Genomic DNA, 27,083 nt, shown 5'->3' on the forward strand with positions numbered 1-27,083 from the left:
TGTAAAGTAAAACCCAAATGTCTACAGCTTTCAATTGCTGATACCTGTCATTCATTTATGTCGATGATGTCTGTTTCAACTCCATTTATTACTATATACTCTGTTTTTTCCTTGTTAACTTTTAATTATTCTTATACAAAAAAAATCATTTTTTATATCGAGTAGCATCTATAGAATAGTTGATGAATGCGTGTATCAAAAATCGGATGGTTATAGGTTCGAATCCTGCACGGACTGGTTTTTATCCAACTAGTGGTTTAGTGTTAGGAGTATGATAAATTGAATATCGGCAGCCACCACTTGATTCCGTTATTACATCAAAATAAAAGTGAATATTATTGAATTTTAAAAAGGCATTTGTAGTTGCATTTGGCCATTATTTAGCAAATGCTATATAATGATAAACTTTATATATGAGGTAACGAATATGTTCAAGTACATCATCTTTTTATGGCAATTAAATTATTTCGCTTTATTTTACTTATTACATCTAGAAAAGAAAAGAAAAGAAAAGAGAAAAGTAAAGTAAAGAAAAGAAAAGAAAAGAAAAGAAAAGAAAAGGAAAGGAAAGAAAAAAATAATATTTTTTTTTAAAAAAGGCGAATGGAATTAAAAAGAAAGGAAGAATAAAAAAAAAATTAACTTCCTTATCTTTTCAAACATTTTATTTTTAAAACAACTCAAATTTATTCTGATTCGTTTTTTTAAAAAAAATAGAATATTTTTTTTGTCACCCAACAATATAAGTACATTGCGATAAATTATAATTTATTAAAATGGTGGACCCGAAAAAAATAAAATAATAATTTCGCATAAATTTACTGCATCATTTTATTTTATTTCATTTTAAATGAAATATTTTTGTCAATTTAAAAAAAAAAAAATGTATTAAAGTAAAAAAAATAAAATATTCAATTTGGGATGGGGGAAAGGGGGTAACGAAATATAAGTACAATTTAATATAGAAATGGGAACAATTTCGATAAAAAAAATATAAAAAATAATTACCATTTCGGATCCGGTTAATTCGGGACCCTTTAACACGGCGGTAGGGTAACGATAAATAGCGTCATTTAATTATGGAGGGGAGGGGGTAAATCTCAAAGTCATTTGCGTTATCGGAGATTTCACTAATGGGCACACTAGGTTAACCGGTTTATATCCGAGATAATTCTTTTTTGTCTCCTCCGCCAGGAAAAGCTAAATTTGATAGTCTATTATTAGCGCAATTTTGCTATTTGCAGGTTTACTCATTGAATAAAATATTTTTCCCGAAAGGAGGAGTGTCAGATACATTTGCACATGGCGTTGAAGGTTCAAGGCAAATTATGGGTATAAGTACCCCACAAGCTTTGTTTCTAAGTGGGTGACAAAATTTCTGCGGCAAGTCTCTGCCCGAGGGAATTCTACGAGTTATTATTAGAGGAAAGCACTGTAAAATAATTTTACCAGAGCTATATTTTTTACCGTAATCATTTTTAAAATTCGTATTTTATTAGCATGACAAAATACTATATTTTTTTTTATAGCTTAGTCCTAATATATAAATTATTTTAGGACTAAATTTTTTTACGTTTTATTTCTAGGTTGAGTCCGGTCTGGCGAGAAATTTTTAAAAACATAAATTATAGTTTTAGTTTAATTTAAAAAAAGACAATATTGATTAATTTTTTTTTATTTTAATTTATTTTTAGGTCCTTGTTAAATAATTTCCTGTCTTATGGGAATTCTATAAATACGGATAACGGAAAGAGGATCAAGCAAATTTTACCCAAACTGTTAAATTTTAACTAGCATAATCTCTCGCTCGAAAGGGCTTAATGGAAAATGCCAAATGACCCATTAATTTTGATCAATTTTAGCGTTTATAAAAATATTTAATTATAAATATGGCAAATATTGACTGAAGAAATGTGATAAGATAGATTAGATAAAATAAAAATCACCGAATGAATAAATTAAAAAAAATTGTCAAAAATTTAAAAACCCCCACCCCCCTCCCATATCCCAAATTTATCCAGACTTTTTTTAATGAATAAATTTTATTTTTCATTTCGATAAAAAAAATTTCCAATCTAGTTAACTGGTTTTTAATAATATGGTAGAGAAAATAATAGATAAATAATATAATTTTATTTTGCATAAATATGCATAAAATAAAATAATGTAATAAAAATGATAATATTAAACAATTTTTTTTTTCCTTTCAATAATTGAACTTGAAATTTTCATGGCAATGAAATGAAAGTGAGCACGTCGTATCATCACATTCGCGGCTTAATATTAAAACTTTGCGTTTTGGAAATATAAATTTGCTAAACAACGGCCAAATTTTGTTTAAATGCAATAAGGCCCCTTTATGTTGGTATTGGGATATGGGATCTATGAGTATTCGCCATCTCACTGGGAGCTATTTTTTAAATTTAAAAAAAATTAGTTCTAACCGGAAGTGTTTAGTATGTGTAGAGTATCTCCTAACCTACGAATTTCAGACAATTTTCATAAACTTTCGTAAATTTTTTTAAAATTTATATGAAAAATCAATATAAATCAGAGACCTGCAGGCTCGGCCGGACCCGGTCCGTAATTTTTTAAATATATCCGGACCGAGTTTAAAATTTTTTTTAAAAATCCGGGTCGTGCAAATGGTACCTTTATACTCATATAAATTAAGGGCAATTCTAAATTTCATTTCAAAATTGTTTGAAATACACAGTGTGGGTACCCAAGCTGAAATTTGAGATTTTAAAAATCGTCTTCAGTAAATGATTTAAAATAAAGAGATGCATGTATTCTATTTCCCAATATGACATACATAATATATTACCCTATTTGGGTCAATTTTTACGGCTGGATTAAGATTTTAGCCAAAATAATATTATGCAAGCCTCGAGATTTAGCAAATAGAGGTCAAAACCTTAATACTACATATGAGCAAAATCTCCAGGCTTATATAATACCTTTGGCTTGGCCCAGGCCGAAAATGAATTTGGTGGTCCTTTAAAAAAGACAAATTTATTTACCTAAACTTAAAAAAAAGAAAAACGAACTTCATTATTCTTAAAATGGGAACTGCGAATTAGTAACTTAGAATATGAAATAAGTAATATTTCTGCTGTAAACATTTTTTCAAAAAAAAGAATTTATTTGAGTTCGTCGTTCATTAGCAAAAATTATTTGTGATGGCCTTCAACGTTCATTTACAAAAAAGGGACATATTTAATTCTGCAAACGACTTTATTTATAAATATTAGGTTTTAAAAAAATCACAATTTAAATAAATGCCAAATGATTGGATTCAATATTTTATTGTATATAAAATAGGAAATTGTGTATAAAAAAGATCCGTAAACCCGGCCCGTCCAAAAACCCGACCCAGGTAAAATTAAAAACTAAAAGCGGCAGGCCGGAAAATTTATTCAAAAAGAGGGTCAGACCTTGAAAATCTCTGATTTTTCATAAAATTTGAATGGGGGAAATACCCGGATATTAAAATTTTGATATATATTTTTTGAAATTCACGCTCACATTATTATTTTGAAAAATACTATTTGAAAATAAATAAAAATAAAAAAATAGTTAATCTATAAAAAAATTAAACATGTCATTATTGCTGTAATCCAATTGCAACATAATTGATTTATAAAATGGTCATTATGGAAATAGATTGTCATAGAGTAGAGATAGTATAGATATAACGAGCCTTAATTGACATTGTAAAATAATTATAAATATAAACATTAAAAATGTGCTGGCCGGAAAATTAGTCTAAAATAATTAAGGAGTCTGACTTTTCGTACAAATTTTACCGGGCTTAGCAGGGTCCGATAATTAAAAATAAATTCGGGCCTGAACGATTGTTCATTACCATACTATAGAGTCATTACCGTAGTGATATTTTGCTATTGTAGAATCACTACCATAGTTATTTTAAAGAGATGATTAGAATAACAAGAATTTTGTATAATTTTTTACATCTTGTTATTTCTATTTCATGTTATGTTTTAAGGATATTCTTATATATAGAATTTAATTTGTGATAAAATTCTTTTATCTTATTTTCTTAAATTTTTTCTAATAATATTTTTTTTAAATAATATTATCCTTTTGTTTTATATAAAAACTAGGGACCTGCAGAGGTACCATTTGCACGGCCCGGCTTGGATTTTTTTAAAAATTATTTTCGGCCCGGTACGAGATATTTTAAAGACTGACCCGGACCAGTTTTTTAAAAAAATTTCAGCATTTCTTTAACAAAAAATCTTCGGTCAGAGTGTATAAATTTTATATATAGCTATTAGGCATTTCACTGATTATTTTTCAGCGAATATGAAATACATATATTATTAACTTTTCAAATTATCTTATCTCCCACTTTGTTGTATAAGGAGTGAGTTTGAATCACCACACTTTCTATTCCACTGGTCGATGATAATTCCCTTATTTCCTGTATCGCTTGTAATTTAATATATTCATTTATATAAGTATCAGTCATTTCATTTCGCGCTTTCTAATGGCAACATACGTAATTGCCTGAGTTTGGGACAGAGAAAAAGAGGGAGAAAATGATACTTGTCTAAAATAAATCTTTCCATTAAAAAGTGTATTATATTTTGAATCTTAAGTGTATTTCTGTTGCTTTTATTTGATTGAATATATCCTAAAACATTGATTAGTTTAATAATTAATATGAATAATATTTTAGAAGAAATATTTTGTAAGAATCGAAAAATTGAAAATAAGAAATATGATAAGTAAATGGAATATATTCATATCTTATTTATTTTTAATTTTTGGGCGATTTAAAATATCCGTGACAGAAGTATTTTTATAAAAAAAATTTTTAGTCCCGGTTTTGATATTTATTTTAAAAAAATTTAAGCTTGGTGGCCTGGGTATATTTTAGAAAAAATTACGGCCGGCCCGAGATTGCAGGTCTCTGATAAAATTATAAGATTAAATGAATTAACCCACAATTTTAATTTTATAAATTCATCGCTTCAAATATATTGGCATATTAGAATTGTTATGTTTTGTATGTATCAATAAAAATATAGTGGTCGCCATTTATGTTTGTAAAATATTTATTTATTATAGATTATGGTGTTGCACCAAAATATATACTGGATATTAAACATTGTATAAATTTTGGCGTATTTCGCTAAAATATATATTGTAATTTTTTCTTATTTGGCCAAAATATACAAAAAATGTAAATTATTTTCTAAAAGTAAATATTATATATAGATAATTAAACTGCAAATTTAAAACTTCAATTAATTTAAAATTTTTGTTAAAATACTAGAAGTTTTTATTATTATTTAAAAAATTTTTTTTACATTTTTTTACAGAGTATATATATATTTTGGCCAAATAAGAAAAATTAGAGCATATATTTTGGTGAAATATGAAGAAATATGACCAAAATATATACGTGATATCAAAAACGATTATATATAGTTTATATTTAGGGGTAGACCGATTTCATCGCTTCATATTTAAATTTACCGATATCTTAAAACACCAATGATATCCTAACTTTCTAAAATATATTATTTATTGAGTAATTGATAATAAATTCTTATTTAAATGTACCAATACCTTAAAATACTAATAAAATCTTTTGTAGTTGTAAATACCTTTAATTTTATCTATAATTATAATTTAAATTTTGTAATAAATGTTTAGGCTCTGTAATAAATTATCACTTTGATAGTGATTCTACAATAGATTTTAAATCACTACGGGTTGGATTAATTCTTTTTATTGTTACCAATATCTCTTACAAGTAAACAAATAGTAGCTAACTCAATATATTTAGTATCTCAATTAATTTAAAGTTTAATGGTAGTATCGATATATTTTATTTAAATTCTGTTTTCAAAAAAAAAAATTAACAATATAATAAAAATGTCATATATATTTTTTTTAACTTTTGCCATTTATTTAAAAAAACTTTCCATTTTTTATAAAGTTATAAAAGTCAATTTTTTTATAAACGATTATTTGCTATTCTAAAGATATTCAACCCTACACGACATATATTATTATTATATCAAAATGGCCATTGTTTTATGTCAGATTTTGTGAAAGGTGCAACAATATCCTGAGTTGGAATCAAACTCGCGACTAAATACTACAACTGAACATTTGTCAAAGATGCTTACCAGTTAGCCCTTACGGTTCTTTTAAAATGATTTATATTTATATATTTGCTTGTCGCCCTGATAATCCTAACCTCTTTCATAAATAATAACCTTTTCCTTCTAATATCATAATAAATCGAGTCTCACCTCCGCTTTACTCTACCATTGAATTTTCTTTCTGTTATTTTAAAAATATATTTATTGCGCAACATGGCTCAGGCTAAAGTTAAATTTTCCCTTTTGCATGTTATGACCTTTAAAAATCTTGATAGCTGATTCTTATAAAAATTGTGAATTCAGAAAATTATTGAAAGAATATTGTTTAAGCCTTGAGATTTCGCTCAGAATAGTTTAGATGCGAAATTTCTAAGCTTGAACAATATTTTTGGGTAAAATGAGGTTTTTAAGTAATCATAACAAGAAAACTTAGATCGTTGGTAGAGATTTTCAAAAAATTTATTTTTAAATATATGACCCTGAGATCTAAAAAAAATTAATATAGAAGATATGAATGAAACATTTTGACATTCTTGTAGTTCTTTCCTTTCTTTTTTTCAAAACTTTTTCAAATCAATTTCCTTTTTTTAAAGCAAAGCTATGTCCAAAACAGGAAAATATTTAATTTGAAAACTTTCAAACTTTGAAAGCATGAATTAAGTATTGCCAAAATATATTTTGCGGAATTCTCAATACTTTATTGTGTTTCCTTAAAGTTTTAAAACTTTAGAACTTTTTGAAACTTTCGAACACAACCTACAGAATATAAACATAAATTCTAAAAAGCGGAAGTTAAAATATATATATTTTTTTAAAATAAAATGCTAAGGAAGAGTATTTAAAAATAAACATACTCAAATCCTATAGACATTATCTATCAAAAAAAATTATCTCTTCTTTTAAACATTTTTTTTTCTCATCATTTAAGAATTTTATTTTATTCATCCAATGGGAAGCACGTGGTGCCTCCCATTTCAAATATCTTCATTGTTTAATCATTCTTATATTAAATTAGATAAATTACACAAGCTCGGATTAGCCAAAATTTAAAAAAATTCAAGACAAAGATTTATTTTTTTTGCTCTATTTATAATAGTATTATATCCCTGGCCCGTGAAAGACGTTGGGTGAAAAAGCTAACCGGAAAATAGGCAAAATATTTTTTGGAAAAATAATTCAATGATTTTTTTAAAATTCTTTTAAACCTTGAATAATGCGAATTTATGAATTTTTCTTCCCAAAAAATTATTATCTTGACCTCTCTAGGTAGTTCTTACCCTCCCAAAATCCTATTATAGATGTTTATAAAAATGGCTTATATATTTATCATCTTATTATATTGACCAAAACATAAACGCTCTTATAGTTATCAGGAACATTTCATTCTAGACTTCTGAAGATCCGATAAGATTAAAGTCCAGGAGTTACATATTAAAAATAAATTGAAAAATGAAACAACAATTAAAAAATCTAATAATAAATCTAAGATGAAAATGGAGATATATATAACAGTGTTAGTAAAATTGAAATCGAAGAATTTTTAAAACACAATTAAAAGTTTGAATTTTCAAATCACGATATTCCCGAATAAGAATATGATAGAATGGCGAAATTATTACGAGCCCAAAGAAACTAAAATCGCGCTTAAATGTTACATTTAAGATTAGAGCAAGAACCAAATTATCAAGAAATAATTATAAATATTTTTTAGATTAATTTTGGTCCTCATTTGAACTGTAACGAATATTGGTTCGGTTTCAGGTTAAGATTCAGATAAAAATGACGGTTTAAGTTCAGGTTCGGTTCGTAAAAATATAATAATATCAGTTCTGTTTGAACCTTTATAAACCTGTTCTAACTTTTTGGCATATAATCTTTTTATGTAAAGAGAAACAAATTTATACTATATGATAACTTGCTGACACCGTCAATAGTTAAATACAACGATGACTGATACTGACCAATCAAATCTGATTAATAATCTTTAGAGCAGTTGAAATATCAATAGGTTTATTCTATATGGAAATCAAATAACCACTAAATTTAGACTTTGTATGGTGGCTGTTGAATATGATTTTAAATTCTCATAAATTTTCGCTATTTATGCACCAGGGAAAAAAAAATATCCAATCTCTTATAAACGAAATACATTGGACAAAAACAATCCCAATTTAAGGCTTGCAAAATCAAATTTTGAAATGCTAATCAAGATTTTTTCCTTCCTCGGCACGGCCGGTGCAACGGAGAAATGAAACTTTTAGGTACCATTACCGGAACTAATATATATCTTATTTTAACTCAAAACATGGAGCCATTTTGTAAAGGGAAATTTTAGCCATTAGTTAATATTTTAAAATAATTCATGATACTGATTTTAATCGAACCACCGTGCGAACACCACCTGGTTCAACCAAGACGTAAATCCTCCTACTAATTGGTGTTCCGGTCCATAATTGGATATTAAATATGCTTTCCCTTTTAGGAAAATCTTGGGTAAACTCAGGATGACAGTTATTTTAATTTTATCCAATAATATTATAGTAGAATTGATCATATAATCAAACTTAAGTTTTTGAGTAAAAAAATAAAATGCTGCCAAATATAATACTTATACATATGATATATATGTTTCAAAATTATAAATAAACAGGATATTACCTATATTTCAATTTTAAAATATTTAAATTTATGATTTGGCTTTACAACAAAATTGTACAATTCAAAATTTCAGACAATGATTATTGTTAAAATAAAGATAAGATTTAACAATAAATATACGCATTTTTTGAAAAAGCATAAATTTTTTAAATAAGAATTGATAATATTTTATTTAATAGAGAGTGCTAAAATCGTTGAAATACAATTTCATAGTAATTATCCAAATAGTTCTGTTAGCTCTCCGGTAGATTTTAGTCTAGTTGTGAAACAACAAAAACTTGAAAAATATTATTTTCTATTCTTATTCGGATATGTGCGCAAAAGGATATATTAGTACAAATAAAGCTTTTAGATTAGAGTTCATTCTATAAGAAAGAATTCAGAAAAATATTTGATCCAAAATAATAGAAACAACAAGCAACCCCATATTATAACACCAAAAAATCTTTATTCTTTTTTTTATAGTTTGTCAAGTTGATTTAAAAATATAAATTTTGATTATTTAAAAATGGATAATGAGGACTATAAATTAACCCTCCAACCCCAAAAATTCTTTTCAAAATCGAGATAGATAAAATAGGACACTGAAATAATTGTATGATTCATAACATAAGCGGTTCCATGTTAAAAAAATAATTAGATTCTAGGGAATAATACCTCATTATCATTTGCATTTGCAGGAACTGTTAACAAGCAATATATCAATCAGGTTTAGCCGAAGACCTCTAAAACCCTCTCATTCCCAAATCAGTGATTATATTACCCCACTCTCCTCAACAGTTTTATCACCAGCCACCCTCCACCTAATTTTACCGCCATAACCCCTCATACCAAATCAAAATAAGCAAAAAAGGGAAATTCAAATTACAACTACCTCTCTCAAATTTTATAAAAATAACGAGATCGTCTTCCAATTTCAAGATGATGCTGCGTCATAACTCGCCCCTCCCATTTCCCGGGGTAGAAGTCCATGGGTTTATTTTAAAAATATTTATATTATTTGTATATTTTGCAAAAATAACCCAAATCAGCATAAAAATAAAAATTTAAAATAATATACATTTTTTCAAATTAACATAAAAATTATTTATGTTAAAATTTAATGTAAAAATATAATAAAGAGTCATTTTTGCATCCTCTAATCTTGATTAATAGCTTCACCCCAGATGAATCCCTAAGAATGGCGCTTAGCCGATTATTTTGCCTAAAAATTAGCTTAGTCTTGAGATGAAAAGTGTAACGGTCCGTTATAAATAAAATAATGCTATATATATATATATATTTATGCGTTTTTCTTTTAACTTTCTTTCTTTTCATTTTATTCCCTTTCCTTACTTTTATAAAAATTTGTAAAAAATTTATAAAATATATTTACTTGTAGTTGTAATACTAATAACCCTAAAAAATAGAGAAATCTCTTGAAGTCGATCCGTGATTATAGACAGGTTTGAGAATCATATTTGTTGACTATCCGATAAATTTTAAAGATTCTTTTCAATTATAAAAATTTATTTGATGTATGTAATTTTAATTGTTTTTTCTTTCTTATTTTTTTTATTAAAAAAGTATTTTAATAAAATTTTAATAAATTGTTTTAAAATAATATTTTTTATTTATTTAAAATTTTTGTATATAATTTATTTATATCAAAAACACAAATTCACAATATTTATTTTTTTAAAGTATTTCTTTCATTTCATTTCATTTTATTTTACTTTATTTTAATTTATTTATTCTATATATTATATTTTTATTTTTTTTTGAATCTAAAATCTAAATATTCGTTTACGAAATAAAAATATTATTAGTTACATTTTGCAAGAATTTTGGAATTTTTTAGCGAATCATGTCTGAGCAAAAAGGGGGGAAAGCGACGTCGCGGGCAAATTTTAGACTATTTTAGCATTGAAGCTTTAACGATTTCTGTAGTGTTGTAACGATTTGGATCGATTTTTAAAAACGAACCGTTTAAAATTTCAACCGAAATAATATACATAAGCCAGGAGATTTGCTCATAGGTGGCCGAGAAATTAGGACTTCTATTTTTCTAAATCTCTAGGCTTATATTATATTAATTATTTTGGCTAAAGTCTTTTAACTCCTGTAACATGTTTTGAATTTAATGAATTACTATATAATTATTAAATTAGGGGAGACCAGGGCTAGTTGAATCGTGCAAATGGATTTGATCTAAATTTAGGGAGCCCCACACGAGTTTGACTAACTCTATGGCTGGACTTTGTTAGACATGATCACTTTATGCAAAAAACATTATTAAATTATGATACTTTCCACTTATAGTTATATACTTGTAGGTTTCTATCGATATATAGTAAACTTCACGAAATATAAAAGGTATGTGAGTTATTCGAAAAGGTGGTTTTCCTAGCCCCAGCCACTTCTTGGCATTTTTTTTTATAAATTATATCAAAGTAAAATAAAATTAGTTGAAAGCAAAAAACCTCCAAGCAAGAAAAATTTGGAAAAAAATAACCTAATTTTAGAAAAAATTTAAAAATTCCTAGAGAAGGGGGGGGGGGTATTTATAATTTATAGTTTTAAAATAATCGAAACTAGTGATCTGCATCGGGGCTAAATTTTAAAGCCCGGCCCGAAATTTTTTTAAAAAGTTTTGCCGGCCCGGCCCGAACCCGATTATTTTAAATAAAATTAGGCCCGAACTCGGGCCGGGTACGGGCCGGGCCTAACTTTGCAGATCTCTAATCGAAACAAAAACATGTAATAAAATATTTGAAATGCCAATATTATTTTAAAAAATGAGATGGTAACTGTATCGCATTACTTGTTCGATTATATTTAACATTATTTTTGCAATTTAAGGCCCAGAGTTTTATTCTACTTTATCTAGATATGTATTATAAAATAAAGGGCTCATTTGTGATGAATGTTCTACACGAGATATCTAAGCTTGGATTAATATTTAATTTGTTAAAATATATAATAAAAATTTTTAAAGAATGGTATTTTGGCTTGTTTATTTTTTTGCCAGGATATTTATAGCCGGGTATCTTATTTTTGTTATTTTTTTTCAAGAATTCGGGAAGTAAAATAAATTAGGAAAAATATTAAAATTTCCCAACCGATCGAGGGTGAGATAAGCTGTTTGGCTGAGATTTATACTGTTATAAATCGTTTTATGTTGATTAAAATGGTGAAAAATCCTGGGATGGGTTATAAGAATTTTTTGATTTGAATAACAGTAAATTGTAATCTATTCTGATTTTCTCACAAGTCCATAATCTAAGTTCGAGACTTTACTTCGCCAGTTTTTGGCTGAATGCAAACCAAACATTTTTAATATAAGCAGTGCGTATATATTTAAATTTAAGTAGAACTCATAAATGTAGTAACGATATGGGTGGATAACATTTTCTTTCTTAATACTGAGATTTAAAATAATTAAAAATCATATTTTAATAAATTATCACACTTTTACCTTTTTTCTGAATCATTTTTCCTTTATTTGGGTGTTCAAATGAGTATGGAGAAGATTATGTTTAAAAAAATGTTTGAATTTTCTTTATATGATTTCAAGGCTGCTAGGATAAGTTAACTAGGAGATTATATCTTTATACTGCCCTTATATGAATAACTTAATTGGAATTTTGATTGTTCAATCACGTAATTAAGACTAAAAGTCATAATTAAATATATATTTCAAAAACCCAGGCCCGACCCGGGACCCGGTCTTAAAATATAAATTTTAAAATCCAGACCGGCTAAAGAAATTTTAGAAAATCCGGCTTGGCCGAGGAATGTTATAACCGGGTCGGGAACTAAAAATTTCGACCTCTACAGGTCTCGGATATTAAAATAAATTTTATCAAATTTTTGGGAACATAAATATTTTTTTATTTTTTTTTGAAAAAAATTCATATAATTTTTCAATTTGTAATTTTGTTTAATAATAATAAAGTGTTACATAAATAAACGCAAAATTTACTAAATATTTTTTTTTGACACATCGACAACATTTATTTTATCTTTTTTATTAAAAAAAAAAATTCATGATGCGATTTTTTCATGTTCCGACTCAAAAGTTTACATATTACAATTTTATAATTTTGTGAAATACATTTATATATTATTATAATATACCTTCTCTTTTTTCAACAAAAAAATAAAATAAATTGCAAAATTTAAACTAAATTCGATTTGATACATATAAAAAATAACTAGAGAAAAGAAAAGAGAGAGAGAAAAAAAATTAGAATATATTCAGGCCAGGAATCGTTGAATAAATTTATTTTTTGTTTGTATATAACGATTATGTGTTAGTATTTATTTTAAAAATAAAAAAAATTAGATCTTATTATGAATATTATACGAAAAAAAAAATAAATAAAAATTATGTAATAATTAGTTAATATAAAAATAAATGTCTCTTATGACATATACATTGGATGGATTTCCGATGTTAAAATAAAGATAAAAGAAAGAATATAAATAAGGAGGGGCAAAGAGAATAGGATCTCTGTTTTAGTTTTTTTAAGAACTCATAAGGTTTGTTTGTTTTTTTGTTAAAATATTTGGACAAATTTAAAGTTGCTTGAGGTAAAACTATTAGGCTTTGTCCTGGTGAGGCATATTTTCGATATATTTATTGCTGTTTTAAGCATCTTTTCAACAAGGACACCCTATATTGGTTTATTTTAAGTATTTAATGACATTGTTATTTTAAATTTTTTTCTCTCTTAGTTATTAGACCGGGCACTTAGTAATAAATTGAACCAGGAACACATTTTTAGCTCTTATTAATTATATTCTATAAAACAAAATAATTTAAAATGATTGTTTATGTTTTTTATTAAGAGGTCAAATCTCTCATCAAATTTTACTCTATTTTATTTTTTTTAGTTCTAACTATAAACAATAGTGTCACTTGAATTAGGGGGGGGGCGCATAGGGGATTAAAATATGTTAGCTAATGAAAAAGTTATTTTGAAGATGTTAGGTAAAAATAAATTAAAAAAATAATTGACCCCCCAGAGGCTCTAAAGGCTAGTGACACCACTGACTATAAAGATGCTGGATTTTTGAAAAGTTGAAATTCTTTTAAAACTTTGAAAATATAACATTGATTAACCTCAAATCAAAGCCAGAAGTAATATATTATATTAGATTTAAAATGTTTTAAACTATCATTTTAAGGAGCTTGCTATTAACTGATCTTGATTTATATTGTTATAAGGTATGCTTAAATAATATCTTTAAAAAATATAAATCAATCTTCGGACACCGACCAATGAAACCATGTTTATTCTATAATTACACAAGTTATTTTATATTACAAATAATAATTAGAAATCTTTTAAAAAATCTTATTTTTTAATTTTACCTATTTTCCTATTCTCCTTTGCCTTAACTTCGAGATGACACAATGTTGATCTCGAGTTATGTTTATTACAAGCTTGGTAAAGTGTTAAGAAAAAAATATCCATGTATAAAAATTTAAAGCCGCTTTTTATTCGTTAATTTTTTGGGGTATCATCCCGGTTTCAAAAAAACATAATTTAAAACACTTGCTACCGGTATCATCGATGGGACAGGGATTATAGGTCTCTGATGTATAGTTTATAATATATTTATATCTTAAATTTAAATGTGAAAACACTGGTGTATAAAATATAAAAATAAATGGACAGATTGTTTGAGTATCCCTTTTTCGATTTATGGTCAGGTAAATCCATATTATTTTAATGGAAGAGTTTCTTTCCAACTTTCAGATTTACTCTACCTTATTATTTTAATGTTTTCATTTTAATTATGATTTAATTTGAAATAATCATATTGAGTTTTTATTAATAATAATTATTTCATTTTATAAAAAAAAAAATTAAATTCTTGGAGTTTGCCCTATTAAATATTTGGGTTGTTAATGTTATGCATAATATCGTTTTTTAAAAAATAAAAATGGATATATTATATATTATGAAATGATAGTTTGTTAAATGCTCCTCTAAATTTATATGTATGTATATGTATTGTAGTGTAAAAGATGAAATTTTGAATAACGAAATTTAATAGAATAATTTTTTTTAAATGTTATAAAAATTTAGTTTAGGTTTTGAGGGGATATTATAATGGTTAATAAATATTTACGAATAAAATGTATTTATTTTATTTTTTTAAAAAAAAAATTCTTCTTCTTTCAAAATGATATTAAAAAAATTAACATAGAAAATTCCATCCCCATTACATTTTGTAATAATATTACTGTTATTTTTTTTTGTTGATTACGAGAAATGAATATTCACTAAAAAAAATATAAAATTTTATATTTATATCTCCGTAGAAATATAAATTAAGATAAAATTAGGTTAACGTGGCAGAAAGTTATTGAAATGGTGTCTTAGATCCGCTAACCTCAATAAATACGCGCCTGTTGATTTTGCTAGCCAAATAAAAGGTAGAAGGGATTAAAGTAAACTTTAACTATTAATGCAGAAGCTTAACGGGTACTCCCGCTATACCCGAGGCGCAGGTAGGGTCAGGCCAATTTTTCTTAAATTGGAGAGCTCCAAAGGGCCTTAAAATACCAGCAAACATAATTTGAATTAAAATCATTAGATACCAGACACACTTAGAATCATTATATTTTTAAGAACAATATTTGTATTCATTATTCTTGAAGCTAATCAACTGGATAAACATTTTTTACGATAACTATTCTTAATCGGGCCCACAAATTTGAAAGCAAAATAAATAATATAACCATAATTTAGATCAGAGACCTGCAGGCCCGGCCCATTTAATTTTTTTTTAAAAAAAATCCAGACCGGAGAAAAATAATTCTAGATATGATTTGACTAAATTTATCACGATTATGATTCATCGATAGCCTGGAGACTTAATATTAGCACATCATGCTTTATATTTTAAACCTTCCTTACCTGTTGGTACAGCCACGACATAATGTAATTTTCCTAAAAAAAATATTATTTTCCTAGTTCAATACTGCAAGCCAGATTACTTAATTTAGCAATAATACACATTGAGGACAATATGGCCCATGTTATAAGAGTTAAAATGGTTAATACATTTTTCTATGGCATCAAAAAGACGCCGAAGAATTTTTTCTTAATATTCCTAAATTATTATTGCTATACACTAAATTCTTACAATGAGTCTATTTTTTTAATATAGTTTTCATACATTTATACAAAATTGTATTTTTTTACAATTATTTTCGTGCAATAAATTCTTATATAGTTTTTGTCTTAGAGGATGTGTTATCGTTAGTGTTGTTAAATGGCTCGTTTTGAGCCGATTTTTAAAAACGGCTAACTCAGTATTGCATCCAGGATAGTATTACTCAAGCCTGGAGATTTTGTTTGTAGAAGGAACAAAGGTTTGGACATCTCTTAGCGAAATCTCGAGTCTTAAATAATTTTTTTCTGGCTAAAATATTGAGTTAGCCGTTTTTAAAAATCGGCTCAAAACGAGCCGTTTAACAACACTAGTTATCGTTATTAAAACAATCATTTGATTTAAAAATATATAAAAAATTCTGTCTTAAGTTTTTTTCGCAGAGTCCCCCACCCCTTCCCCGTCTTTCCCGTTACCCCTCTAGTTCTATATTCTTTAAATATTAGAATGTAAATGTATAAAAAAAACGTATATCTTTTAAAAAATTAAATTTTAAAAAGAGTCAATTGAGTTGATTATATATGTTTTTTTTTAAAAAAAAATTAAAGTTTAATTTGAATGAATTTTATTTTATTAATCGATAATTTTATATAAATATATTTTTTTAAAAAAACCAATTTTTCATAATAGGAAATAGAACAACTTTGTGTCAGAAAAAAACGGAGAAGGGAATTTGCAGAGTTTTGATTCAATAATTAATCATCAAACAAAAAAATATATTATATATATATAAATAAACTTTTTAAATATAAAATCTACATAATTATTTTTTAAAAAATAAAATAAATTAAATCTGAAAATGAAAATGAAAATTTTCTTTTTTTAAATTTTTGCATACTTTATCAATTAATTTTAAATTTTCATTATGATTTCATTTGTATAAAATTTTTTCTTGTTAGATAATTTTAAAAAATATTATTGATAAATTGTATTTTTTTTTGATAAATTTGATGAATCACTTTTGAAAATATAAAAATGTAAAATTAAATTAGATAAAAACAAAAAAAAAAATTATGCTTTCGATGTTCGGTCAGATGAAAACCTGAGGCATTTTTTTTTAAATAAATTTTTTTTTTATCTACTATATATAAAACACGATTGTCGACAAATTTCCAGAGATCTCAGTTTTATACGTTATTAAACTCCATTTAAAAAGTGTGGGGAGACCGGGGATCGAATGAGCTTGAGTTTCTTGTGAGCCTTTTGGTTTTCTCAAATATGCATAAAACTACATTATACATATGCGGCTATAATTTTTTCTTAATATCAGATAACATATAAAAATTTTTATAACTCAATATATGATTTATACTCAAAAGTAACTTTTTAAAATTCTGCAATTTATCAAAAATAAAAAATAATAAAGGATATAATTATCCAATAACTATCAAAGATTAAACCCTATTTTACATAAAATTATACTTTATTTGAACAAAAAATGTGTTTAAACTACTATAAAATTAAATTTGAAAGATGTTGAGGGTCTGGGGTTATTTTTCAATAGTTCATATAAGCTTTATGAGCGTATTTGAATATGGTAAGGAATCATATTAGAAAGAAGAAACAACTAATACATCATCAATAAATTTAAAGAAAATCCGTCCTTGCTAGCCGTTACGGTGAAAACAAACTTAGGTTATGCAGGAGTAAAAATATATAAATCTAGATTAATGAAACAACAAGATTTAAAATTGTCATTAGGACAAATATTAAAGAAAGTGAAAGAAACTATATTAATATATCTAATAAATGCATCTAAAATGTTTATGGGTCTTTCTCCCACGTAAATCGCTTTTTTTTTCGCATATGGTTTCTATTGCAATTTTAATCCATTCTTGATTTGTTTCTATTGTCAACTAATTATTTATAATCACTTTCCATTATGGTTTATTTATTTCAATAAAGTAGTTATATCATTTTTGTATTTAAAAATAATTAATATTAGCAACTCGGAAGAGTTTCATGGGAAAGCTCATCCTTTCCCGGGTGTGGCTTATCCTTTCCCAAAATGAAATATTATTCATTCAATATTATCAAGTAGTTTTAATTTTATTGACATTTGCCTTTTAGTGGTCGCATGCTCCCCGGTCTTACTTACATACATTAAAGTCCACCATTGATAGTCATTAAAACAAAATATCTTTCAATGACGTCTCTACTACAGCCATTGACATTAATTAAAGCTGACTTCAGTGGATATACACATTTAATTAATAAATCGTTAGACTCTAGGTTATATATTAACGATATTTAAAGGGCCATAATTACTACTTTTTGTGTAAAGGAGAACTAGTTGCATATATTCCGTTCATATTCAATATGTAATTTCTTTCTCTTTTACGTGTATAAAACTGGGTTCGTCATTTTTAAAATGCAATTCGTGAATAAGCAGCTAGAATATGAATAAAAAATGTAACTACTAACACTAATAAATTATTCAACTTAAATTTTCGATCGAATATTAATAAGGAAAATAATATATTATCTGTTGAATAATTTTTTATCTATCATTCGATCAAGTTATTCGAAATAATTTGTAAATATTCGAAATCATTCGTGTATATTTAAAGATTTTGAAAATATTCATAAATATTCAAATATAAATTTTTTGAAAACTGCAAAATAGTGATTTTATAGAAAAGTTGAGAGAGAACTTTGGAGTGAGAAAAGGGATGTTTTTTAAGTTCTATTTCCATGGATTAAACTATGAATTTTTTAAAAAAGTTTTCACAAATGACCCTATACAAGGTGTTAAACACTGAAAAAATATCACCCCCCCCCCCCCCATCCGCCAATATATTTAGTATAATCAGAGTTGGGCAATACCGTGAATACTTGTATCTATGATATAAGATCCTTTTGTATCTTGTACTCAGTATCTTTTTAATATTTTTTAATATGATACTAGTATCAGTAGAATAAAGGATCTTTTTTATTTTCTTACAAAAGATACAGATATTTAATATTCATGTTTAAAAAATTTACATAACACAGAATATATCCTTATTTTCTTCGTAAAATCTTCTATTAATTTCTTTATTAGATTATTTTTCAGCCATATTTAAAATATAATCCGGCCCGGCCCGGATTTTTTTTTCAAAAATTTTTTCCGCCCTGCCTGAATTTTTTTAAAATATATTATATTTATTTTTTATTTTTACAGCTAATAATCGCGATTTCATTTGGTTTTCGAGTATTTTATAATTTCAGGCCTGGCCCGGATATATTAAATAAATTAAGATACGACCCGGCCCGGGCTTAGTGCTGAGCCTGCAGGTCTCTGTTGACAACCAAAATCAGCTGAAAAATTTACAACTCACATTAAGATAGATCGTTAAAAATAACAACACCAAACGAAATAAATAAAGATTATATTATATATATAAATGTACTCGATAATATAATTACCAATTTTATATTTTTTAATTTGTAAGATGGTTAACACTCATGGTAGTGTAGAAGAAGATAGGGAAAATGAAATTATGAAAATTTCCCCTGAATCAAATCACAATCTTAAAATTTTAGATGGAAAATCTTTTAAAATAATTCAAGTTAAAAAAGACAGTGTACAGACTGAATGTCAAACCTGTACAAACAAAAAAATAATAAATGGTTCAACAAACTCCTCTATAAATTTTGTTAAACATATTAAAATATATTATTTACATGATAATTTTATGTTACGATATTTATTAATTATATATATATTTTTTTTAAAGATTAGAGATGTCATTAAGGCATTTATAATCAATATATTTCATATATAAATGAACAGAGAAGAAAACCAGCAAACTCCGCCACAATAAAAAAAATGAATCAACCCAGTATATCAGATTCATTTAATGCCATTTTTAAAATACCAATAATTACACAAAATTAAATATGGTCTACAAATACCCGTAGTTCTTTGATAATTTTTAATTTTTTAAAAAGACTACACAACCCTTGAAAGGCAATCAAGAGCCTTGGAATGTAAAAGAATGCCCGGAACATATTCATTTGATAAAATACTTGGAAGAATTCACTATGGAATAATGGGAAAATGTACAAAATTATGGAAAGCATGTGGTATGCCCAAATCTTCTGTAAATATGAGAGAAAAGGGGGTAATAAGATAAAAATTCCACGCATAACCATGGCTTCACTGTTAAAATATAAATCACATTTAAATTTATTATTCGAAACAATTGATTGTCTCATTTTTAAAGAAGCGGATATTGTTTATATTGAGGAATATTGAGGTCTTAAGCCCTGTAACAATTGCATTAGACAAACTATAAGTGCAGAGTAGTACATTTTATGGAGAATGTGATTAAAAGGGACCTAACCTAAAAATTCAGTTTGCACTATTGTGTAAAATTATTTTCTATGATGATGAATATAATGAGGCTTTTTTGGCATCATTGATCACATCGATATTTTAAAAACTTATGGATTGAGCAGGATGATAAAAAAACTTTCAAAATATATTATTTAAAAAGTCCTAAATGTAGTACCAATAGTTTATAATCATGTTAAAACTATAACACAAGTAGATTTAGCATCTAATAGAGAAAATAATGATTATTTTTCTTTTTGTGAAACAAATGCATAATGTAAAATACGTCGAAACGGCCAAGGCTTAATAATAAAATATTTGAAAAATTGATTTTCTTACAAAAAAAAATTATTCGATTTAATAAATTTTAAATAATCTCTTGCCAATTAATATTTTAACTCTCATTAAAACTACTAGTCTCCCTTTCCTATCTATGCTATGATTGGGCTAAAACCAATATTAAAATGCCTGTTTATTATATTTAACTCGTCATTAAACTATTAATTATTGTAAATATTCATTCTTATTATATGCGTATTTTATGTTCTTCACCAATAAATAATAAAAATTGTTATATTTGACTATTCCAATTAAATTGGTGTTAATAATTTTATAAAAAATATCTTATATTTTAGATACTCTAATTTAACAAAAGATAAAGAGTATCTTTCTCTATTTTTTTTATATTTTGAATATGACACTAGTATCTGTGTCTAGGATCCATTTTTTATAAAGAATTTGTATCTAGTGCTCAATTCTGGGTATTTCTAAAAACGTCTTTTTTTAGACAAAAATGGATATGATTTTTAAGATTTTTTCGCATAATTTACGTTTAACGGAACTCTGGATCAATAAATCGTCAACTCTTTAATAATAATAAATTAGTCATAATATACTTAAGGGATGCCCTTCTAGATTTTAGCTGTAAAATTAGTATAATTTTTTATCCAAGTGGGCTATGCACCCTATTTTTAATCGAAATTTTATTTTAGAATTGTGAAACAAAAATTAATATAATTTTTAATAGCATTTATAGAAAACATTTATATGATTGGTCCAAATAGTGTTGTTAAACCGTCCGATTTTTATAAACGGCTAACCCAATAAAAATAAAATAAAATAAAATAAAATAAAATAAAATAAATAAAATAAAATAAAATAAAATAAAATAAAATAAAATAAAATAAAATTAAAATAAATAAAATAAAATAAAATAAAATAAAAAAAATAAAATAAAATAAAATAAAATAAAATAAAATAAAATAAAATAAAATAAAATAAAATAAAATAAAATAAAATAAAATAAAATAAAATAAAATAAAATAAAATAAAATAAAATAAAGAAATAAAGAAATAAAATAAAATAAAATAAAATAAAATAAAATAAAATAAAATAAAATAAAATAAAATAAATAAAATAAAATAAAATAAAATAAAATAAAATAAAGAAATAAAAATAAAATAAAATAAAATAAAATAAAATAAAATAAAATAAAATAAAATAAAATAAAATAAAATAAAATAAAATAAAATAAAATAAAATAAAATAAAATAAAATAAAATAAAATAAAATAAAAATAAAATAAAATAAAATAAAATAAAATAAAATAAAATAAAATAAAATAAAATAAAATAAGATAAAATATTTGAGCCACTTTTTGTTTTTAACTTTATATATAAAATTAAGTAATCTAAGAACGTTAGACGTTCGGTATTACATTTAATAGTTCATTTTAATCAGTTGAATCGGGTAAGAAATTGATTGTTTGGATGGATGGTTGTATATTTACAATTGAGGACCAAATTTTATCGCCATTTTATAAAATGTAAATTATTACCACACATTTGGCCCTTTTAACCTTCGCCTTTAACTTTAACCTCGTTCAAGAAATAATTAAACATCAAAAACCGTTGAAATAAAATGCGCCACCTTGCGAGATAAATATTATCAATTGTTTATTCTAATTATTTAACGTATAATTTCATTAAAAGATTTAAACCATTCATTAAATAATGTAAAAATCTAGTTTTAAAATTTAATTATTATAAATAATAAAATTTTCCCCATATGCATATACAGTAGCGTAGGTAGAATTTATCTAAGGGAGGGGCGTGGATATAAAAAATTTGAAGGGGCTTCGCACTCACCCTATTTAACCGGCCTTCGGCCGGGTTCCTGATATGAAAAATTATGATTAAATATCCCATGGTTATTTGTTTGCTTTTTTAAATATGTAATATCTTTGTATCATCACCTCAAAAGTTGGCTGAACAATTGGAACCACTAATTTTCTAAAATATAGGTACTATTTTGTTCTTTATTGGTTTCTATCCAGTATAGTGGCTATATAAAAGAAAAAATTATTAATAATAAAATTTTGGACAACCTTACGAATTACGGTTAAAAAGTGATTAAAAGAATTTATTCGGAAAATTTAAAAATTTTTTAGCGCTTAATTGTATATTCATTTAATCCGTTTAGTCGAGAGTAACACGAAAAAAAAGTCATTAGCAAAATAACGAAGAATTGCCAAAATTGATACTAAGAACTTATTTTAAATATCTGTTTGCGCTAATATTTAGTGCTTAACTTGTACTAAATAATTCCTTAATCAATTTTGGGAACCATAAAAAAGAAACCGATCTATAACAAAATTAAAACCATGATGTAATGCTTTAAGCATGAAATGAGCCACGCTTTTGGAAACATTAATTTGAAACTTATGCCTAACAATAAGTAGCACATTTAGTTCTTTATATTGTTTTATTATATGGTAGCTGGTTTAAAGGGGAAAAAATTATTGCTAAATTAAGAATAATGTATAAAATTAGCATCGTCCCAAATCGGAGAATATTGTAGTTCTAATCTAGTTTGCTTTAATATTTAGTACCTTACTTATTAATTCTTCGATCAATTTCGCTAGCAACAACAAAAAATAACCTAATGCCGAATAGTAGCTATGATATCGCCCTTTAAATGTAATGTCAGCCAAAGTCGGAAGCAATAACTCTTAAATTTATATCAAAAATTAGTGAGTATTTAGTGCATTTTAGTTCTTCAACCAGTTTGGTAGATAGCTTCAAGAAAAATTCATTATTGGCAAAATAAATTGCCAAGATTGGCATCATGCTATAAGAACAATTATAAAATATCTGTATATCTGGGTTAGGCCAATATAATGCCTGATTAGTACTTAACAGTAAAAAAACCCAGTTATAAGCGAAATAAAAATAAGGTCACGCCTTAGGTTCAGTCAACGTAAGTTAAATTGCGATTTAAAAATGAACGTCGAATATATTAACATTTCTTTTTCCTGTCAAAATATCCCACTGATGTTCTTTATAAATATTATATGTTCTTTTCGGTTAATTTAATAGGTATAGAAGTAAATAAATCTCATTAAATTTTGAAACGAATTATATTTTAAATCGAAAGAATTTGATATTATGAACCTAATTAATAGTAAGACGAAATCCTAAGCATGAAGGTTTCCAAACTTAAAGAGCACTAATTCTAAAGCCTAGACCAAAATATAATGCTTAAATAATAAACTTCGATCCATTTGACAAACAGTATAAATGAAATTTTTTTTATAAACTAAGTGTACAAAACAAAATTACTATATCATCATTATTAAAATCAACATTTTATCATAATTTCAAATATGAGACTCAACACAACTCAGGCTGTAGCTTTGATGCTCGTATAATTTTTTAATGATTGCATAAAAAAAAGTAATCAAATTGACTTGTGGCATCTTTAAAATAAGATGAATTGATTATGGTATGATGGAATCTTTAAAGTAAGATGAATTGATTATGGTATGATTGAATACGATTATAATACTGTTTTCAAGAGCTAAGTTGAACAATAGTTTAGTAAGATAATATTAAAACTAAGTGCATGCATTTTTATAATTGAAAGTAGATTAAGACAAACACCGATCCTATAAGAATCATAGCGTCTCTGGGAAAAGTCCCGTTTTTTAAATTTTATAAAATAAAATTTATAACAAATTGTTTATGTAAAAAATTTGTTTATAAAATAATACACGTCTATAGTAGTGTTTATTCGTAGATTTTTTTGAAAATTTCAGGCGCTCTTTCAAATTGAAGAAGAAATTTTTAGAAATTATTTTTTAGAATTGGAAAATTAAGGTGTAGGTTTTATCAATTTAAAAGAAATGAAAGCAAATTTTTTTGTCTACCCATCAATATAAAAGTATATTAAGAAAACAAAAATTTACTTAATAATATTTTCCGGCACTCAACTACTGAAGACCGAAATATAATATAATAAAAAGAATGGGATATTATTTCAATGGGAAACTTTTCGTCTTTTTTTTAAAATAAAAAAACCCCATAATTCCTTCGTTATTTAAAAAATTTATTAATTTTTATTTTAAATCGATAATTTTTTTTGACAAACTTTATTTAAAAAATGAGGGATTAATTTAATAGTTACATTCCACCCCCTCCCGCCTATCCTCCTCATTATTTATGAATGAATTTTTGCAAATCCTATTTTATTTTTTTGTTACCTGATTTTTGACAACAGAAGCAAAATTTAATAATATATAAAAATTCAACATTTTTTTTTTTTAAAAAAATGAATAATTAATTACGTCGGAATGGGATACGGAATTGTTGAAGATTAGAAATCCCTTAATTTAAGATCATATACAGAGGGAATTTTTTAATTTAAAAAAATTTCGATTTATGCAGAAATATATTTCAACATCTATAAAATAACTACACTGTGATTTATACAATTTTGCCATAAATTTTTGTGTACACATAATAAAACATTCAAAAAAGTTCTTGGCAAAATCGTATGAAAGTTGAATCAATCCAACCTAACCCGACCCGTAGGAAATAAAACATTTTCCCGACCCAAGCTCATCCGAAAATTACAATATGGCTCGAATTTATTAATTTTTTTTTAGTTTGTTATAGAAATTTACTAAAAATGAATAAAATAGTAGAATAATATTACAATCAAATCGCGATTTATTTATTGATTTGACTGTTTTAATTCAAAATTCTAACAAAAATATTTTCAAACTAGGACTAATTCAATCCACCTCAAAAAGAATTACGCACCGCAAGCGCGGAGTGGGTTGAATTTTCTAATTGGGTAGAGTTATAGAACTTTAATTCACAGTGTCAGTTAGAGGTAGGGAAGCCCTGGGCCGAAACCAAGAGTGGGAGGCGAGCGAACAAATATATATTTGGCTTGGGCCAAGCAACTTGTTAAGTATTTTCAAAATTATGTTTTTTTCCTTCGTAAAAATTTGTTTCCAGACTGTGTCGGTCTAGAATTGGAGTGCTCCACTTGCACAAATGTTTAAAATGAGAAAATTAACATTAAAGTTTAAAATAAAATATAGGAAAAAGTTGTTGATCAATTTTGACAATAACTTTGGCAAAAATTAATATTTATTAATCTAGTTTTTATTTTTATATATATTGGGTGTAAATAAGTTAGTATCCACTTCTAACTCAAAAACTTTGAAAATGTCGAGTGGAGCACTCCAATTCTAGACCGACGACCGGTCAACTAGTTTTAAAAATATTTTCTGGAATTTGTAAAATAAATCTTTTTAAAAATTCCCAAGGGCTCAGCCACGCCCATTCATAGTGGTGATACATTATGCATATTGGAAGGCATGGCCGTATCCAGAAATTTCTAGCTGAGTGGAGAAGCAAGTGTTTACTTAGGAGGTGGGGCAATATTTTTTTTAAATAAAACAAATAGATAAGGCACTCATAGAAATTTATTAAAAATTCGTAAACAACAATTTTTATTTTTAAATTTTAACATAAATGAATTAATAGGTAAATTCTCTATTATTTTTTTCCATAAGCCATACTAAATTTTATTTATGTCGATCTTTTATCGATTCTCTAGTACTCGATAGAATTCTCTGTAGTGTAGGGAATGAGAAAAATCCGTTGATACATGATAATGGCTGCTTAGCATTTATAGAATTCTTTAAAAGCAATGTGATATTTTTTTATACATAATATTTACCATATTTTCATAATAATGTTTCCTTAATTTCTGCCGCTAATAATCCTCTTGCTATTTTCATCTCATAATGTAACGTTTCCAAGTTGATAATGATTTTTATCTTATAAAATAATCAGGGTCAAGGGGTGACAATGTATTAAAATAGGATAGAAGATTATAATCATCTTGTGTAAATCTATCTAAAAAGCGATCTACAAAGTAACCAATAATTTTATAATAATTCTTTTTTAATGAACTCCAATGAAGTCCTTTTCATAATCAAATTGCAATTTGGTATCGACTAAAAAATCTCAAAGATTTGTGGGTCTTTTACATATCCTTGTTGATTATTGAGGGATAAGATTTAATTTTAATATTCCCAGCCTTATTTTCTTAATTATATTAATTGGGGAATCCATACAATTTATATCATCTAATATATTAGTACCTATTTATTGTAGATACTTATTTAGTGGATCTATTGCTATTGATACCTCATAAATTACATTGACCAATATATTGTAATTTATATAACGCATTGAGATAAAAGATCAGAGGCTCGACTGAATCATGAGTAGAAATATCTGTGTTAAGTTTTCTTTTAGAAAAGTAAGAAATACACACCAATAACTACAAAATTCTTTTAATATGAGATGTTCCTGGTCTAAAAGTCTCATAAGAATATGCTGTTTATTTACATGATACGTTAAAAAGTCTAAAAAGTTACACAAGGCATTAGATTAATTAAAAAATTAGAAATGATAACAATATTATTATACCA

General features: G+C 25.7%; 2 protein-coding genes across 4 annotated transcripts in view; one reads left to right on the top strand and one right to left on the bottom strand.

The window, feature by feature from the left end:
* LOC135928180 (uncharacterized) overlaps nucleotides 1-10,369 on the bottom strand; it is a 48,771-nt gene extending 38,402 nt beyond the window's left edge. Inside the window, exons 1-2 of one of the 3 annotated variants that reach the window (XM_065464554.1) lie at nucleotides 10,177-10,369; nucleotides 2,220-2,410 (exon numbers count right to left, since the gene is read on the bottom strand). The gene's annotated coding sequence lies outside the window, so the exon portion shown is untranslated. Of the gene's footprint in view, nucleotides 1-1,008; nucleotides 1,293-2,219; nucleotides 2,411-10,176 lie in introns of those variants that run through there. The other 2 variants (XM_065464555.1, XM_065464557.1) reach the window with 2 other exon arrangements.
* Nucleotides 6,148-27,083, top strand: part of LOC135928181 (uncharacterized) — a 34,436-nt gene continuing 13,500 nt past the window's right edge. Inside the window, exon 1 of the mRNA XM_065464558.1 lies at nucleotides 6,148-6,169. The gene's annotated coding sequence lies outside the window, so the exon portion shown is untranslated. The remainder of the gene's footprint in view (nucleotides 6,170-27,083) is intronic.

This window comes from Gordionus sp. m RMFG-2023, chromosome 4 (assembly GCF_954871325.1).
Source record: "Gordionus sp. m RMFG-2023 chromosome 4, tfGorSpeb1-WG-v2, whole genome shotgun sequence".
NCBI classification, from domain to species: domain Eukaryota; kingdom Metazoa; phylum Nematomorpha; class Gordioida; order Chordodea; family Parachordodidae; genus Gordionus; species Gordionus sp. m RMFG-2023.